Raw genomic sequence first — 17,753 nt, 5'->3', positions numbered from 1 at the left:
AGTGTGGTGTCTCGGGCAGACAGGAACAAATAAAACAAGGAAGGAACTGGGGATACCTAAGCCGGTGAGCTGAGCCAGGAAGACAGGCGTTCTCATTCTTGTCTGAAAGACTGTCATTTAAAAGAAAGACTGGGGGCGCCTGCGTGGCGCAGTCGGTTGAGCGTCCGACTTCAGCCAGGTCACGATCTCGCGGTCCGTGAGTTCGAGCCCCGCGTCGGGCTCTGGGCTGATGGCTCGGAGCCTGGAGCCTGTTTCCGATTCTGTGTCTCCCTCTCTCTCTGCCCCTCCCCCGTTCATGCTCTGTCTCTCTCTGTCCCAAAAATAAATAAAAAACGTTGAAAAAAAAATTAAAAAAAAAAAAAAAAAAAGAAAGACTGAACTCATCCCGGATAGTCGGTAAAGGGACACATTCAGTACAGCAATAAGAAGGGACCTTCCAACACTTTAAGCTTGCCAAAAACAGGATGGCTGCCTCAGAGAGTGGTCAATCCCTTTCCGATGGTTGAAGGAAAGGGTGGAAAATCACGTGCCAGGGATCCTCCAGAAAAGACTCCTGAGGTCCCTTAGGAGCTGCCTGTGAGGCTCTTTCAATTCTCAGGCCCTTATGATTCTATGACCTAAGCAACGTTTTAGTAAGATCAGTCGGTGTGAAAACGTATCAGAGCAGGAAAGTACGGCAGCAGGGACGGATACGGCCGTAGTAGAAACACGAAACCACGAAGACCAGAATGAAGGAGATGCCTCTGGGAATGCAGGATGGACACAGCTATTTCAATGGAAAAATCAATCAGAAAAGTCACTTTGGAAACGCTTTCTAATCAATAAGGACTTAGAGAAACACGATGCATTAAGACATTTTTAACAGCTTCTCTACACACTGAGGGTACTCATTACACGTTTGCCTCTCTTTCTTGTTACTTGCGCAAGATTAAAGAGGTTTATAATTTGTGTGGATGACTTTGCTTCTGCATCTGTTAAGACGGGGATAACAGAAACTGCCCTGGGGCGCCTCAACTGGTTCAGCTTCCGACTCTTGATTTCGGCTCAGGTCATGATCTCACGGTTCCTGAGATTGAGCCCCGTGTTGGGCTCTGTGCTGACCGTGTGGAGCCTGCTTGGGATTCTCTCTCTCTCTCCCCCCCCCCCCCCCCGCCCCTCCCCTGCTCACTTTCTCTCTCTCTCAAAATAAATAAATATTAAAAAAATAATAGGAACTGCCCAGGCTAGATCATGGTATTGTAAAAAGGATCAACTGATATGCAACTTATGGAAGTGGTTAACTTTTTATTCAAAAGGGATGCTTACTATTTTTAAATATTATAAAGCAAAAAAATGAAAGCATTCCCTTCCCCTCTCGAATCCTAAATTTTGAAGATAACCAGTTGTACACCACAGTAGTATTTTGAAACATTAATCCAAATTCCCGACCACCACCCACCACTGCCTTTTCCCCTTGTCTCTTTCCCCATATTCAGTGAATACATGGTGCGTCAGAAAAAAAGCTGTTCAAGCAGAGTACATAGAAACACATTCTTAATCTTTGGGTTTCGAAAGATGAGGCCTGTGCAAGAAACAAAAAGGTTCTAGAAGAATTCTTGGATATTCAGAGACAATTTTTCCAGCACCAAACCCCTTACACCCCCAGAGTCTTTGACAAAGATTGTGTGACTGAAGAAGAAACTTTGTCACACGGGGCAGACGTACATCTTCTGTGAATCAAAAGGGTCATGGAAACCACTGAGAGAGGGTCAGACATTTTATTTTTATTTTTAAAGTTTATTTACTTGTTTAAGTAATCTCTACACCCAACGTGGGGCTCGAACTCACAAACCCCAAGATCAAGAGTCACATGCTCTTCCAACTGTGTCAGCCGGGTGCTCCAAAGGGTCAGAATTGTTAAAGGTGTAGCGATGAGGACAGACTAATCCCAACGTGAGAACTCCACCCTCATGGCCCCAACCGAACCTAAGTGTCTTCCAAAAGCCTCATCTCCAAATACCATTGGCATTGGGTTTAGGGCTTCAAGACACAACCTTCAGGGAAATAATTCAGTCCATAGCACTCACCATAACGTGACCTAAATATCATCGTGCTCCGAAAATGGCATTAGGAAATTGATAAGAAACCTTGATTGGACTATGTCTGTCTGGAGAGTTTCTACCTCCTCCGCCTGGGATGGAGTCTCAAAATGAAAACTTATTATTTAAAAGAATAAAGACAGTTTCGTTTCTTATGTAGCCCAAGTTTGTCTGGACGCACTGTATACATATATATTTTTGAAAATGCAATCAGTCTTCATATTTAGTTTGACAAATTGTTTTTCTATCCATCCCACAACAGACTATAGGTGTCTTTGCAAGCTAGGGTGTATATATCTACACACACACACACACACACACACACACACACACACACACTTGTTTATATACATTTATATACACAATGTATCATATCTACTTTTTAAAATTCTTTTTTCACAACTGAATAGTATTATTGCACGGCACGAATTCTCTTTTGGTGGGCATTAAGTTGCTTCTAAAATCTTTCTAGTATTTCTATAATCACTTCTATGACTATTTCTATAGGATATGTCCAGACAAATAAGATACTGAGTTGATAATTGTAGCCACATAAACAATTTTGGTAGATACTGACAAAACACTTCCTCATTAATTTTATTTTTTCATCATAAAAGTATCACATGTTCACTATAAAAACTAGGAAAAACAAAACTATAGAAAAATAAAGAAAACTAGGAAAAGAAGGAAACAAAAATCATCTGTAATCCATATACCCAGAGGCAGTCTTGTTTATCTCTTTCCTGTCCTCTTTTCCTTATACAAATATAGTCACCACTGAGATCATACTATATAGTTCTGTTTTGCTATGTTCCACATATCATCACGTCATAAGCATTTTCCCATGTCCTTAAATATTTGGAAGAATTTTTAAAACTGCCATGGACCATGAAGTTATGAGTCAGTTTTGTAAACACTTTTAGGTATCACTGATGTACCGTAAAATTTGTAATTGTGAAATGTGAACAAGTAGATTCGACAATTTTCAAGAAACTGCTAGAATTTTATACCCGTCGGCCAATCCAGTCTTAGAACATTTCCATCAATGCTGTTTTGAGCCCATCTCCCGATGTTCCATTTGTTCAATTATTCACGTTAAATCCTCTCTGGCTCTTAAATATGCCTACCATTTTCTTCTCACTTGTAAACAGTGACAGCAAAGGCCAGAGGTTACAACCAGGTGGAAATGTCCTTCAGATCAAACCACGCTTTCTTTCTACAGGACCAGACCTTTGCACATAAAAGGGGGAGAGATGTGTCCTATCTTATACTGTTTTACAAAATTAGGATTTTCTGGGGCGCCTGGGTGGCTCAGCTGGTTAAGCATCCGGCTCTTGGTTTTGGCTCAGGTCATGATCTCACGGTTTCCTAAGTTTGACCCTTGAGTGGGGCTGTGCACTGACAGGGTAGAGCCTGTTTGGGATTCTCTCTCCCCCTCTCTCGGCCCCTGCCCCACTCAGTGCTGTCTCTGTCTCTCTCATAAATAAATAAACTTTTTTTTTTAATTAGCATTTTATACCAAAGGGAGAGACTATCTCTAAAACAGTCTTCTCTGACAAGTTGTATCTCTCTGTCCATTTGTTTTTCCTCTGCAATGCTTTTTTTTTAATGTTGTATAATATTTTCTTTCCCTCCCTTTTTCACTCAGGCAAGACATGTTCACTTATGATGCCCTATTGCCTTTTTCGCTGGTGGTCCCATCCCAACTGGTGCTGAATGTGCGGTGTTAGCCCTTGGGAACTGGGGAAGCAGCATGAAACAGATGTGATAGTTGTCAGCTTCACTCCTGCTGCTCCCAAGAAGGAAGTCCTTTGTTCAAGAACAGAGCAGGCATGACCACCCACTGATGGCATTAACCAGTAGGAAAGAAGGAGTGAAAGAGCCTTTGCTTCCCTTGAAAATCTCTCTTCCCTTGCACAGAGACTGCATTAGCTTCACTCTGTTGCTTCTGCGGGCATTACTAGGAAATCACTGTTTGTAGGCGAAGCAGCAAAGGAAGTCAACTCCAGGGAATAACCCAAGTTTTGAAACATGAAATGCTTGAATCGCCTTTGAATTGAATCCATTCTCGAATGATTAGAGAAGAAATTTTTTAAAAATATTGTGGAATATGTATTAGTGTATCCACTCCTTTTTATATTTTCCAGTCTTTTAGCTTTCCTTGCGGGTTTGTAACAAATAGAAGTGTGTGGGGCTACATCTGATAGTGTGTGTTTGCATTAAAATACTTTGGAAATCGTAATTCTAATAACTTGCTCTTGTGCACTGCAATGTGGCCAGGATTCAGGGAAGAGAGAGAGAGAGAGAGAGAGAGTGTGTGTGTGTGTGTGTGTGTGTGTGTGTGTGTGTGTGTGTGCTGTATTGTATTGAGGGGCAGAGTTACCACTGATGTATTGTGTGAGGAATCTCAATTCTTCATTTCTCAAATTAAATGTCAACAAAAGCATGTGCTTTAACGTAAATCTGAATGAAATAAACCTTAAAGTGACCAGTGAAGTGAAAAATATTTTATGGAAAGAATACAGCAAAGCTTGGGCATTAAAAAGATCAATAGAAAAATCCTGAAGTTTATTACAGGGTACTTGCAAAAGGTATACATTTTTCTTCTCCATTTAGGCTATCATATTAGCATTTTCTGACTTTGCTCTTAGAAGGCAATCCTAGGAAGGCAGGTAAATATGTTCAGAGGGACAGAAGTTTGAACTTTAAATAGAACAAAGGACCTTTTGATTAGTGGTTGGTATTTTATTGTAATTAAACAAAAGTAGCGTGATCTGAGTAAGGCCCAAACAAGAAGGAACTCCTTATGTCTACGGCAACAAGGAAAATTATTCCTGTCAGAGGTTTTAGGGAACTCTTTGCATTACACCCGATTTGACTAATTTAAATAATTCAATCCGTGTACTGCATTATTCTTGGGAATAATTAATATATACATATAAACTGCTTTTTAAGATACAAGTTAATGCAAGCACCATGAAAACTCCGCACTGGTTTGGCATAGGGAGTGCTGACTTTCAGAAAACAAAACTCAGATGTGAGGAAGAAAACAGAGAATGAAATAGAAAATGCAGAGAGGAACGTTAAAGGATCGCCTAACTTGATTGGAGACTCCGTGGTCGCAGCTGACACCCTGGGGAATTAGGAAGCCAACTGAATTGCATTAAGTTCCCAGCCTGATTATGCCTTAAATAACCATAAGGGTGGGTGGCGTGGACATTTGGATTATTCTCGTACATTATAATTTTGGATATGATACTTTTTCTCTAGCGAAACTATCAATTTTACCCTCTTTAGAATTATAATGTCTCCAATAAGAAAACATTAGGCTTTGAAGCTTCTCTGGACGAAGCATAAAAACAGATTTATATCTAATGACACATCAGGACGAGGGGTCTGAGAGCCGATGCTACGGAAATACGGAATTATTGTTTACATTAGGAGAAATACTTTAATGTGTGCCATTTTGTACCATATTATAATAAGATTAGAACTATTAGCTTTCTCATTTTGTTGTGCTGATGAGATTAATATCAACTGAACCAAAGAAGTAAAGGCCTCAGAGGCTTTTTATACGATTACATCCCCAGTCAACTTCCTCTTTCTCAATTGATATGCAGTATCTTTTAAGGAGCAACATCTTTCAGCTTTGCCGTTTTTATCACCTTCATCTAGAGTGCCTGCTGGCAAATCAGCGGCATGCCAGAAATGGGTGAGCAACATGAAGATATACAATTTCATGCAGCCTGATGCTCCAACCACGCCTTGTAGTGTTGGCCACTGAAACACCGTGAGTACTTAGCTTCCACACCCCGTGTTAAGCATCTCATCTCAGTAGCGATTACAGCTGGAGTCCAGCTGCAAGAACCTGACGGAGATGCTGTGTGAATTCAAAGAAGCAAACCCACAATTCCTCAGGAGTGCTTCACTTTGTTTCCTGGAGCGTTCGCACTCCAGGACGCACTGACAGGGCAGGGCTATTCCTGTCCCTTCCTCTTCTGCACTCCGAGCGAGGGCAGTCCGCTGACAAGGAACCCAGAAACAGGGTTCCCTCAGAGGCCACTGCTAAGCCCTTCCTGAATACATTAACAGGAAGTCAGATTGTAGCCCTGGGTGAAGACGCGGCAAGGTCAACAGGCAAAACCTACCAAGCCTACCTGCAAGTTCTCTCTGTTTCTAATTACTCTGAAAAAACAAACAAACAGAAAATGGAATCCATCCGACCAAGCCAGAGGTAAACTAGAATGGCAACTTAGCAACTCCCAGGTTAACTGGGGACTGGAGATTTTGATAGTTAAATAAATTTACTCAGAAAAAAATAAGTAGATACGTGTACGGAAGGTTCAGACATCTAGGTAAAAATGTTTCTGATGCACAGGAAGCTGTTTTACGCCCAAGCATACCTGAGGGACACAGGTGGTGTCCCTGACCCACTGGTGACAGAGCAGCAGCTGGAGGCTGGGGGCAGGGGCAGGGCGGGGGGGAGAGCAGAGGCTGGTGTGGGGTGGGGAGAAGAGTGTGTATGCATCTGTCTGCCCTGGGGTGTGATTCGAATCCGCAGGGTGGGAAAAGGGAGACTGTGAAGTTAGAACTCCCATAATTTTGTGCCCTCCGGCTTCTCTTGGAGTATCAGCGGTTGGAGACGATGGGCAGATTAAACAGAGCAGGGGACAAATCCATCCATAAGGAAAACTAGTAACATGTGGTTTAATAAAGTCTTGGCTTAAAAACTGAGAACAAACTGAGGGATGATGGGGGGTGGGAGGGAGGGGAGGGTGGGTGACAGGCATTGAGGAGGGCACCTGTTGGGATGAGCACTGGGTGTTTGTTGTATGGAAACCAATCTGACAATAAATTTCATATAAAAAGAATATAAGGTCTTCGCTTAGGGTTCTTTGTGAATGATGGCTCACTTGTTAGTTAGAATAAGACACTAATCTTTTAGGAAGGGAAATGAGTATTTGAAAATATTGATTAGGACTGAACCCCAGTTCATTCAACAAAATGTGAAAAAAGACATAATTGCAGAATTATTAATTTACTTACAGACAATAACTTTAATGAAGCTCAGACTGCTTGGTTCACCCAAACAAGTGATTAGAGTTGGCACCTGAACGGCAAATAGGATCCCAGTTAATAAATGTGTTGGTCATTTTGCTCTTTTTTTGAAATTTGCGAATTTGATCTCATCAGCACAAACAGAACTAATTGATACACAGATAATCACCGAAGATACTGTTGAATGGAAATGAGAAAAGTCCTTTCATTTTACAATTATGTGACAATTTATAATTTTAAGGTCCCCCACCCAAAAAAAAACCAACGAAAGCAAATACAGAAGCTAGGAATCCTGTAGAAAAGAGATAAAGTCTGGTAACCATATTTAGCAACTCATTCTTCACACACATTCGATGGATGATACAATTTGGCTGGAGGAATGAATCATTCATTCTTGATTAAATTAATACTTGATTCTAGGCTGTCCTAAGGTCCAGTCTTCTTGCCTTTCCTTGCCTATCTCCTGGGGACTTTCTGATGAGGGAAATGTGTACGCAGTTTACCTAGTTCAGCAGAAGTCAGGCTATTCAAATGTTTCCGTAGGTCTACCAATTATGCCTTTCTCTGCTTATTCGTTACATAATAACACGGGTCTGTTGTAGTCGACACTTCATCCCATAGGAGTGGATCACCTCATCTCAGTGAGCCTTGCCATCCCCCGTGCACGCTTAGGAGTCCCCAGATTAATTCCACAAAGTGTTGGCTACAGGGTGGGGGGTGGGAAGTCCTGTACCAGCAGGACTTTCAACTTCAACACTTGAAAAGTAAAAACTTCTAGAGCCAGGCCATCATTCTCTAAACATAAAACTTTTAGTGATTCTTTTACAAGAGAAAAACTTAACTTTATTAAATAGGACAATTCATGCTTATGAATTCTAAGGACCAAATGATTTCGCTAATGACTTTGTTGCATTCAGTTTGGAATAGTTTGCATAGCTGAGTTTCGAAGGCAATAAACTGCCTGAACGGTCTGTTTACTCCAGTGCAAGTTACAAGGAGAACTCTCTCCTTAAAGGACTTGTCTCTTTGAAATGCACAAAGTGGCAAAAAGCCAAGGGAAGCTGGTGCTTAAGCAACCAAGACTGAGCAGTGCCTGTGTGCATTTCAATCTCAGCCAACCGAAGTAAATGTTATTGGAGATTTTGTGCTGTAAAATTGCTGCTTTCATGCCCACTGCATCCGACAATAGGAATACTTGGTCTACTAGGAAGGAGGGCAGTCGTGGTCCTTTGCTGCCAGATTTTTACATTCCTAAGAAGCCGGTGGAGAAGCGGAGTAAAACAGGCTGTTCTGAAGGGGCGAGGGACAATGAGACTGACCTCCGTGATGCATCTGGACAGAGAAAGAGACTACGCAGAAAAAAAAAAAACTTACTATCATTTTTTGCATTAAATGTTTGTAAAGACATTAATTCGGGAGTGTACTGGATCGGTGAATTAAATTTTTAAATCTGTTTTCAGAAAATATATAAAACTATTAATATTTTGCAAGTAAAAATCAAAATCAGTGAAAATATTGTTGAATTTTGAAGGGTAACAATTTACAATTCGTATCAGGCCATTAATAGCTGCATTTGTGTTCCTGACATACTGAATGTTCCTTGACGTGCTATTTACTAGTATGGTTGTTTAGCTTATATTAATATTTTATTTATTGGATCATTCATTCAGTGCTCATTTACTGAGCACCTACTATGAATCAGGCATGAAATTTCATTTCTAATGTTGCAGTTTTAAACGTACTGTGAGTCCCCAAATCTATGCTTAAGCCCCAAGCCACAGAGATAATTTTTTTTTCTTTAAAAATAATGAAAATAATTTTTTAAAAGCATCCAGTACTATACAGCTAGGCAACTAAATTTTTTTTCAGAATTATACTAACAGAATGCCTACAACATAAGCGTGATATTTGAAATAAGTGTTAAATAGCAGTACTGCTAATAGGGGTACATGAGTCAAATAGTATTTCTTGATTTAAAAAAAAAAAACTAAGCCTGTCAATGGTTACGACACATAGTTAAATGTATATACCTCATATCAAAAGAGAATTGTACTAAACAATACAGAATGATTTGGAATCACTTGTCTCATTTAGTCATCGACTGACTCTATTAGAATGGTTTGTTATGTTAATTATGGCCTTACTTTGCAAATACCATATATTTTCAGCATGTACTCACGTGGCCCTTAATGTGAGCAACAGAACCACATTCACTGCTTTTTTTTTTTTTTTGGAAGACCCGGGATATTATGGCATTATACGCTTGAGGCATAAACAACAAAGACAACCACGGCAATTCTGCCTCCCTAGTCTCGCTTTTCCTTAACCTTTTAAGCTGTTCACTGCTTTGGCTTTGAGGAAAAGTGAAGAAAAAGAAGACGTGTAAAATCATGACAAAGGAAAAAGGAAAACTTAAAAGGAAAAGGACAGGAGAAATAGAACTCAAGCTGCAAAAAGACAAATCAGACAACAGCTCCTGGTCTCCCAAGGACTCAGGATATGATGAAGTGGATTTTGTTGCAGAATTCTTTTGATTATTTTTTCCTCCGTGGCTTTTAGACGGGTCTGCGTTTTAGCTGCCTCTTTAAAATCCTATGACCTTGAGCAAGTTATTTAACCTTTCCATGCTACACATTCTTCATCTGTAAAACAGGGTTAATGACGCACCTCCTCAGGGCTATGAAAATTAAATTAAATATCACACACACACACACACACACACACACACACACACACACTGCCTGCCATACTGGCCTGCTCACAGTAGACACCCAATAAATGTTCGTTGCCTGTCCCCTTTCCCTGGAACATTCACATTACTGACATGTATGGAAAGTCACCAAAGCTGAATAAACACGTAGCCACACATATACAATAGTAAGTCTTACGTTTCTCAAATCAATAATGGTTTTTAAATAACTCCTGTTTGAAAAAGTAAAGAAACATTAAAATTAATCATCATTTTGGGTGTTTAAATGTTAGATTACGAATCAAGCCTGGCTTTCCTAACCAGCCCTCCAAATGTGGAGATTTCTGAATTTTATTTTTTGGCTGCACATCATTTTTTTTTTTTTTTAACTACACATTTTAGACTAGCTCAAATAGAACATGAATGGGTTGCCAAGAGTTGTGCAGATATGTGCACTTAGCATCAACTGTGTAGAGCTATCTGGGACCATTGCTGTCCTTTAGTTTAAATGTTGCTTTTCAAAGCTTTGAGTAGATGTCACTTCTACTGTAGAATCAATTATGCCCTCTCTAGATTCTTTTGGATCTATCTCATATTCTCTTATTACGTGTTAATGGTCCTATGTCTTTGGATGTCATCATGCCTCCAGTATGTTATACTTTTGGCAAATTACACCCCATCTGGGAGGTGGTCTCCCTGTGGAAGGGATCATTTGTTATTCCAAACCTCCTGATCTGTGAACAGGGTGAAATCATTCTTAGAGAAAAGACATGCAGTTAATGATAGGAAGTGTAGAGGACATTTTTTCTCTGAAAGTGGAGAAGCCCACATTCATAACTGGGGGGACATAAATGGTCCTGTGTCTATCATTAAGGAAAAAAAAGTAGAAAACTGTAATTCTTGGAAAAAAATAGGAATTACAAAGATAATGCAATTCAACTAATTGTTCAACCACACCAAAAAAATTTTTTTTTTGCTCTTTGCATGTCAGTGGTTAGATGTGAGGGGGACAGTAATTGCCTCTTGGCCAAAGTCAGGATATGTAATAAAACTGAGCAAATATGTATTTTTCATATATTAGAATAAGAGTACAAACAGCAGTGACACTGTAACTAAGGAATAAAAACTCAAAAGAAAAGATCAATCAAATCAAAGATCAAGAAGAGACTTAAAAATCGCCTAGTCATTAGAAAATCTTTGTTATGTTTAAAACCGTTCTCTACTGTCCCAAAGCACAGAAGAAAAATGAATAGCTTTTTACTCAAGGGTTCCTCACATCCCTTAGGCTAATTTCTTTGTTAGGCACCACAGAGGTACATATATAAGTGTTGAAGATTGGTCATAAGTAATATGATACAGAAGGTTCTTAGGATGAAAAAAAAGCTGAGACACCTTCCTAAGCATAATTCTGGATATTGGATGCCAGTGGCTGTAAGGTAAGGGAGTAGACACAAAACTGTTTGTTTGGCAAAGAGGAGAGATTGAGTTAAGAAGTCTCGTGCTTTGTGGGAATTTGGCACCTGAAGTGAAAGGGCTTAAAATCAGAAGCTTTGAAATAAGTTAAATCACGAAGCAGATAGACTGTAACTCTCCATTTTCTTTGAAGGTTGAGATCCTAACCCAAGTTATCAAGCTGTTAGATTTGAAACAGTGCTCTTATACAAGCCAACAGCAAGAACAACTTTCAGTTCTAAATGAGAGGCATTGGCTCTTTGGTACACATCTTCACAAGGAATATGCATTCTGAGCAAGAAAGGAGAAACCGTTTAAAAATGAACTGTAATCATTAAAAGGATCAAAATCTTGCCCTCGAGTTTACTGAGAGTAAACGGGTTGCAATTTTCTTAACGATTTATTAAGACGATGAAAGTGAAGTAACATGCATTTCTTATAGCATGGCTTCCCTTGACGTGACCATTTCTTTTTATGGACACAACATCATGTATGTCCTGGAACCAAGTGTTTATTTTCTTCCTAGCCAGGCTCTATAATGTTCTGAAGGACTGTGGAGAACTTGGAACGGTTCTTCTGTAGTGGATCCCTAAATGCAGTCGAGATTCAACTTAGAGAAACAACAGGTTTACAATTTGGAAACATCTTTTAAAAGTGTCCGGAGTACATTCATTAGGAGGATCCATATTAAAATAATTCACTTGGTCTTAAACCTTCTAAGCCTATAATGTAAATCATTTCACAGTTGATTTATTTAAAAAAATTATTTTTGAAAGTTTATTTATTTTTGAGAGAGAGAGAGAGAGACAGAGCATGAGTGGCAGGGGCGGGGGGGCAGAGAGAGAGGGAGACACAGAATCCGAAGCAGGCTCCAGCCTCCGAGCCGTCAGCACAGAGCCCGACACGGGGCTCGATCTCACCAGCCGTGAGATCATGACCTGAGCCGAAGTCGGACGCTCAACCGATGGAGCCACCCAGGCGCCCCTGATTTCACAGTTTAGTCCACTTTTTCCTTTTCCCATCCTTGGCCAACACTATACCAGATGGTCATCATCCATTACATCTTCAGAAAACGATTAATACATCTCCCTTTAGCTTTCTCTCCTCTCTACTAAATAATTCAATTCTTGAGGTTTTTTTTTTTTTCCCCCTCACTTGAGTCTCATTTTCTATTCCTCTAATCAGCCTCGTGGCCCTCAGAACACTCGTCAAGTTTCAGGATGGTGCGGCAAAACTGAATTTTGATAGTGGTCCAACCAACGCAAAATAAAATGGCTGAAATATTGAACTGCTATGGGGCGCCTGGGTGGCGCAGTCGGTTAAGCGTCCGACTTCAGCCAGGTCACGATCTCGCGGTCCGTGAGTTTGAGCCCCGCGTCGGGCTCTGGGCTGACGGCTCAGAGCCTGGAGCCTGTTTCCGATTCTGTGTCTCCCTCTCTCTCTGTCCCTCCCCCGTTCACGCTCTGTCTCTCTCTGTCCCAAAAATAAATAAACGTTGAAAAAAAAAAAAGAAATATTGAACTGCTAGACTGAGAGATCCTTGGGAGTAGAAACCAAGTCTTGTGTACTTCTGCAGTATCTGAAACATAGCAGGTGTTCAATAAATGAGGAATTAATGGGTTCGCAGTCATTGGAGCTCAAAATGCCACTCACTACTGGGAAGCAAATCAAGAGTTATCTTTTCGTTGATATATATATATTTTTTTAATTTATTTTTGGGACAGAGAGAGACAGAGCATGAGCGGGGGAGGGGCAGAGAGAGAGGGAGACACAGAATCGGAAGCAGGCTCCAGGCTCTGAGCCGGCAGCCCAGAGCCCGACGCGGGGCTCGAACTCACGGACTGCGAGATCGTGACCTGAGCTGAAGTCGGACGCCCAACCGGCTGAGCCACCCAGGCGCCCCTCTTCATTGATATTTTTGAGCGAAGCTGATGAACAGGCTTGTCTCTCTCACATGTCACATCTTCCTCTAGCTTTAGATACGGTGAAAGAGGCCACCTTAGAATACCTCTGCACGATTACTAACTTGTGCTAGTCTGCATAATGGATGGGGGGATCACGTTAAAATCAGGTAAATATAACGATATTCTGAACACATCTTATTCAATTATATTTACCATTATGGATTTTATTCTTGTGTGGTATTATTATTCCTATCTCTTTGTCTATTTTATAAGAGATTCAAAGTACTTCATCAGCACTATTTCCAGTCGTCAGTTTGGAAAGCTGTCTCGTCATGCAAATTCACTTAGTTGAGCACGTACTTATACAGTTTATTTGGTTGTCCTAAAACCCCTGCTCTTACAGTTTTCTAAAAACAATTAGTAGCATGAACACAATATTGTCAGAGTCAGAAAAGTTAGCCCAAGAGCTCTGTTTAAAAGAAGGGGGTAGCTTCATCATCTTCATTTTACCGGCACAGGGAGGGAGGTACAAATATATAGAGAGGCTTAACGGAAACTACTTAACTCAATTCCCAACTGGCTTACTCACTAAAGCACTGTTCAACCCCTGCAGAAGTTGAGATGAGTATTGTCCTTCCCAGTCCCCACCGCTCAGGACCTGTTTTCATCAGTGAACACTTACTCAGTAACTACTCCATATTAAGCACTACACTAGGGATTGGGGTTACAGAAATAGAAACCTTTTATTTTCACCTCAGATAGTTCACACTAAACAAGGGCAGATTCATAGTAACAGAAGATCTTCCATATCTACTTCGTGTTAGAGGTGTTACTAACCTGTCCCTAGTGATGAAAACCCAGCAAATCTGAAATAAACATTTTAGGCAAGTGTCATAGGCTAACAATTAAAGCCAGAATAAGGTCTTACAGAACAGAATCAAGAACAAGTCTGCCAGATGCTGAAATTATTAACATCTGTAAAAGATGTTACCACCCGAGAGAAAAAGCACACATTAGAACAGGAAAGAGAATAAGAAAGCAGGAGTCATTTCAGGGACGACTTTGACTCCAGTGTTTAGTTTGCCATCAACAAACAGATCTACAACTAAACCTTTTCATTTATTTTGTGAATCAAAGTATACTCAAAATCTCGAATTCCATATTTTATACTCATAAGATACTCATAATACTATATGTACAATATACATATATACTATGTTATATATATTCATAATATACTCATATATAATATACTCATCCACATTCTATATTGATCAACTCATCCACATCCATACATACGACCATATGAATTATTCTAGGAATTGGTGTTCTCTATTGTGAATCCCACATTAATGATTAATGCTGACTTTCTTAAAATTTTAAAATAATTTTATGGTCATGTTTGATAGTTTTTAAAAGTTACTCCTTATAAAATAAATAGGTATTGGATTTGAGTGGAATTTTTACAAGACCTTTCACTATTTTCACAGACAAGTAGGATTCTGATACATACGTGTAGTCCCAAAGAAGGATTTCACTTTGATTTCCCACCACCCCAGAAAAAAACCACAGAAACAAACTGTAATTCCTAAATGAAACCAAAATTTCTTACTTTCTTTGCCTAGGAAGAAAAGAGCAGATTTATAATTAGACTGCAAAGCTGCTTCTTCCAGAACCTTCATCTGGCTGTCCTTAATGCCCTGAGGATTTTGGCCATACTTGACAGATAACAAGTATCCTGTGTTTCTTTATAACCATCTGAAAGCCTGATTCTTCTAAACAAGAATGCATGCTATTTTAAAAAGAAAATACCTCTGAAAAGGATCTTAAAGGTGAAGAAAATTAAGCAAAGAGAATACTTCTGAAGCAGGCTCCTCAGTGCACAGTGCATAACCCTGGAAACACGACGCAGACAATGGGCGGACCGCTTCTGTGGGTTTCAGATGCAGGCAAGCCTAACACTTACCTTCCGATCCTCCACAACAACTTACCCAACACCTAACCCTGATCCGAAAAAACACTAGAAGCTAAGCACTTAAAGAGTTCTGAAATCCCACAAGAGGAGCCGGAAAACTCAAACAACACACTCCTTCTTAGCCAGAGGGATTTTTATGCTATTACAGACTTCATCTTAGAACAGCCAACTACTCCGCCCATCTCTGATTGGAAAGGAACTAAAAAGAAAATGCTTTATTTTTAAAAACACGAGTTTCTAAACCATGACTCTGCCTTTGAACAGAATTAATTCTTTGGAGTGAACTTCTGTGGTCTATAATTACTATGCTGACATTTCACTTGATTGTGATATCCACGTGCACACCCTTCGCATCTCCCTTCCTCCCTCTTTCTGTTTTTGTCTCCGTCTGTCTGTCTGTCTGTCTCTTACGCGAACCAGAATGACTCACTGTTCTGAAAGAATTATAATTTTCTGCAATGTCACGGGACACCTAAGAATTATATCAGGGACAGACTTCTTAAGCTTCTATTTTACCTGACCTCCTCTCCTGCTCATTTAAGTAAATTATTTGCTGGTTTGGAAAGCAGGAGGGGGAGAAAAATCACAGCGTCTCTGTTCTCTGTTTTGCAAAAGGAAAGGACAGGTCCTTCAGAAAATATCGCGAAGCAACCATGAGAGAAAGCTGCCAGCAGCCATGGTGGTGTACAGGGATGGGGCGAGAAGGGGAGACAGACAGCATGGGAACAGAATGAGGATCACTTAAGAGTTAAAAGAATTTCAGGCAGTGCTGATGCCTCTTTTTAAAAACAAGGTTGGCAATTGCTAGTGAATGCTACGTTAAGAAAGATTCCAAGGCTGCCGAGGAAGATTGCCATGATCCACTACGGACATCTTTGATGAGCATTCGCGATGGGAGGGCTAACGTTTATGCCACACATTTGTCATCTCTGGAGGAGAACACTTAAATCAGGGGACGAACCACAGAATGCCAGCAGGCCCACCTACCCCAGGGATGCCTCCCCAGCAGAGATGCGGAGCCGTGAAGGCTAGCACGCTCCTTTTTACTCCAAAGCGGTAGCAACCTGTGTTGGAGTTGTTCGAGTATGTGTTCTAAATGTGGACATTCCTCAAGTTCCTAAAACTTATGCGTCTACTATGAATACAGCACATCTGAAGGCATCTCCTATTTTCCCAACGCAAGAGAAAAAGCTGGATTTGGGCTGGAGGAACTCTTAATGGTACGTCACAGTGGGTCTCTTTTTCTATTCCAATCAGATATGAGAAGAAAAAAAATTTTTTGACAGAAATGCCAATAAATTGGGTAAAAACAGAAAACTGCTTATGTGGCTACTATAAAGAATTTATTTCTTCTCGGCCCCTTAATATCCACAATGACAAAACATTCCTGTGATATGTATATAAAGAGATATCGAGTGACAAGTTTAAAGTAAGATTTTGGTTTCTTACGTGATGTGAAAAATAGAGAATTAAGTCAAACTGGGGAAAAGCTGTCGTCTTCTTGCAATGGAATGAAACTCCAGTAGGAAGTGTGCCAATCCAAACTACACAGGGCTGGTCCTATACTCAGCACTGGCATCAAAATGTCCTGGACGAAATCAGCACTTAGCAACCACCTCTGGTTGTCATGGAGATTGGATAATGGAGGAGGGAAATGTGTATGTTCAATAACTGATGAAACAGAGAGAGAAGATGACACAGAAGGAACTAGGGGAAAAGAACTAAAAACTGAAATATGGGTTAGGATGTGATACACGGAAAGTGTAGAGGGTCACCATTTTTTTTGAAGGAATGCTACTCATTAATATACAATAATAATGAATTCACATTCACGATAACATATAAACAGTTTATCAAACAGTTAAAAAGCATAATGAGAAAAAAGTAACTATAATATACTTTAGAAATAAATTTAGAAAACATTATGATCTACTTTCCATTAAGAGCAAACTCAAGAAAATCTAAAATTAGGAGCTCACGGCATACTCTAGACCAAGGAGAGAGAAGTATTTCAAAACAAACATATACATCTGAGCGATTCTTCTGCTTTGCCATAATTCTGTTCTGCTAAACAAACAGACAGATGTAAGTAGCTACAGGTCAAGGTCCCTGCTTGTTCATGAAAATTAACCACAGGAGGTAGATCAAGAAATGGGAGAGGAGATATTCATTTTGTAAAAATATGCATATTCAAGATTTAGAAAACTAACACGTAGGATCAATTCCGCAGGAATCAGGCAGATCAGATACTACAAATATAAATGGGTTGCAAACCTACAGCTGAAGACATGAATTCAGATATTTATTAAGATACGTTTTAAGGCCTACGTATTCAGAGTCTAATACGCATGTCCTTTGAGGCGATCTCTCCCAAGTAGAGGAAGGGGCATGTGTAGAACCTGTTCAAAAACAGATCCCTCTTGGACATTCTCTAGGTTATCCACACGGAACGCATCCAACTTCTGGATGATCTGTGGACGACGTACATCTCGGGTGGGCTTCCCTGTTCTTTGCACGTCTCCAGACTGTCTATGTCAGTTCCCTAGATAGTGTGGGTTTTCTGAGAATAAAAATGTATTTTAGGGGCGCCTGGGTGG

The 17,753-nt window shown here is 40.1% G+C and overlaps 1 protein-coding gene and 1 long non-coding RNA gene across 18 annotated transcripts in view; one reads left to right on the top strand and one right to left on the bottom strand.

The window, feature by feature from the left end:
- Positions 1–17,753, bottom strand: part of TENM3 (teneurin transmembrane protein 3) — a 1,268,347-nt gene that overhangs the window by 233,288 nt on the left and 1,017,306 nt on the right. The window lies entirely within an intron of this gene.
- LOC128314318 (uncharacterized) lies at positions 5,969–17,078 on the top strand. The gene is made up of 2 exons (XR_008295824.1): positions 5,969–6,312; positions 14,807–17,078. It is a non-coding gene; the product is annotated as an uncharacterized LOC128314318 (long non-coding RNA).

This window comes from Acinonyx jubatus, chromosome B1 (genome assembly GCF_027475565.1).
Source record: "Acinonyx jubatus isolate Ajub_Pintada_27869175 chromosome B1, VMU_Ajub_asm_v1.0, whole genome shotgun sequence".
Classification (NCBI taxonomy): domain Eukaryota; kingdom Metazoa; phylum Chordata; class Mammalia; order Carnivora; family Felidae; genus Acinonyx; species Acinonyx jubatus.
The sequence above is the reverse complement of the archived record's forward strand: the minus strand, read 5'-3'. Positions and strand labels throughout refer to the sequence as shown.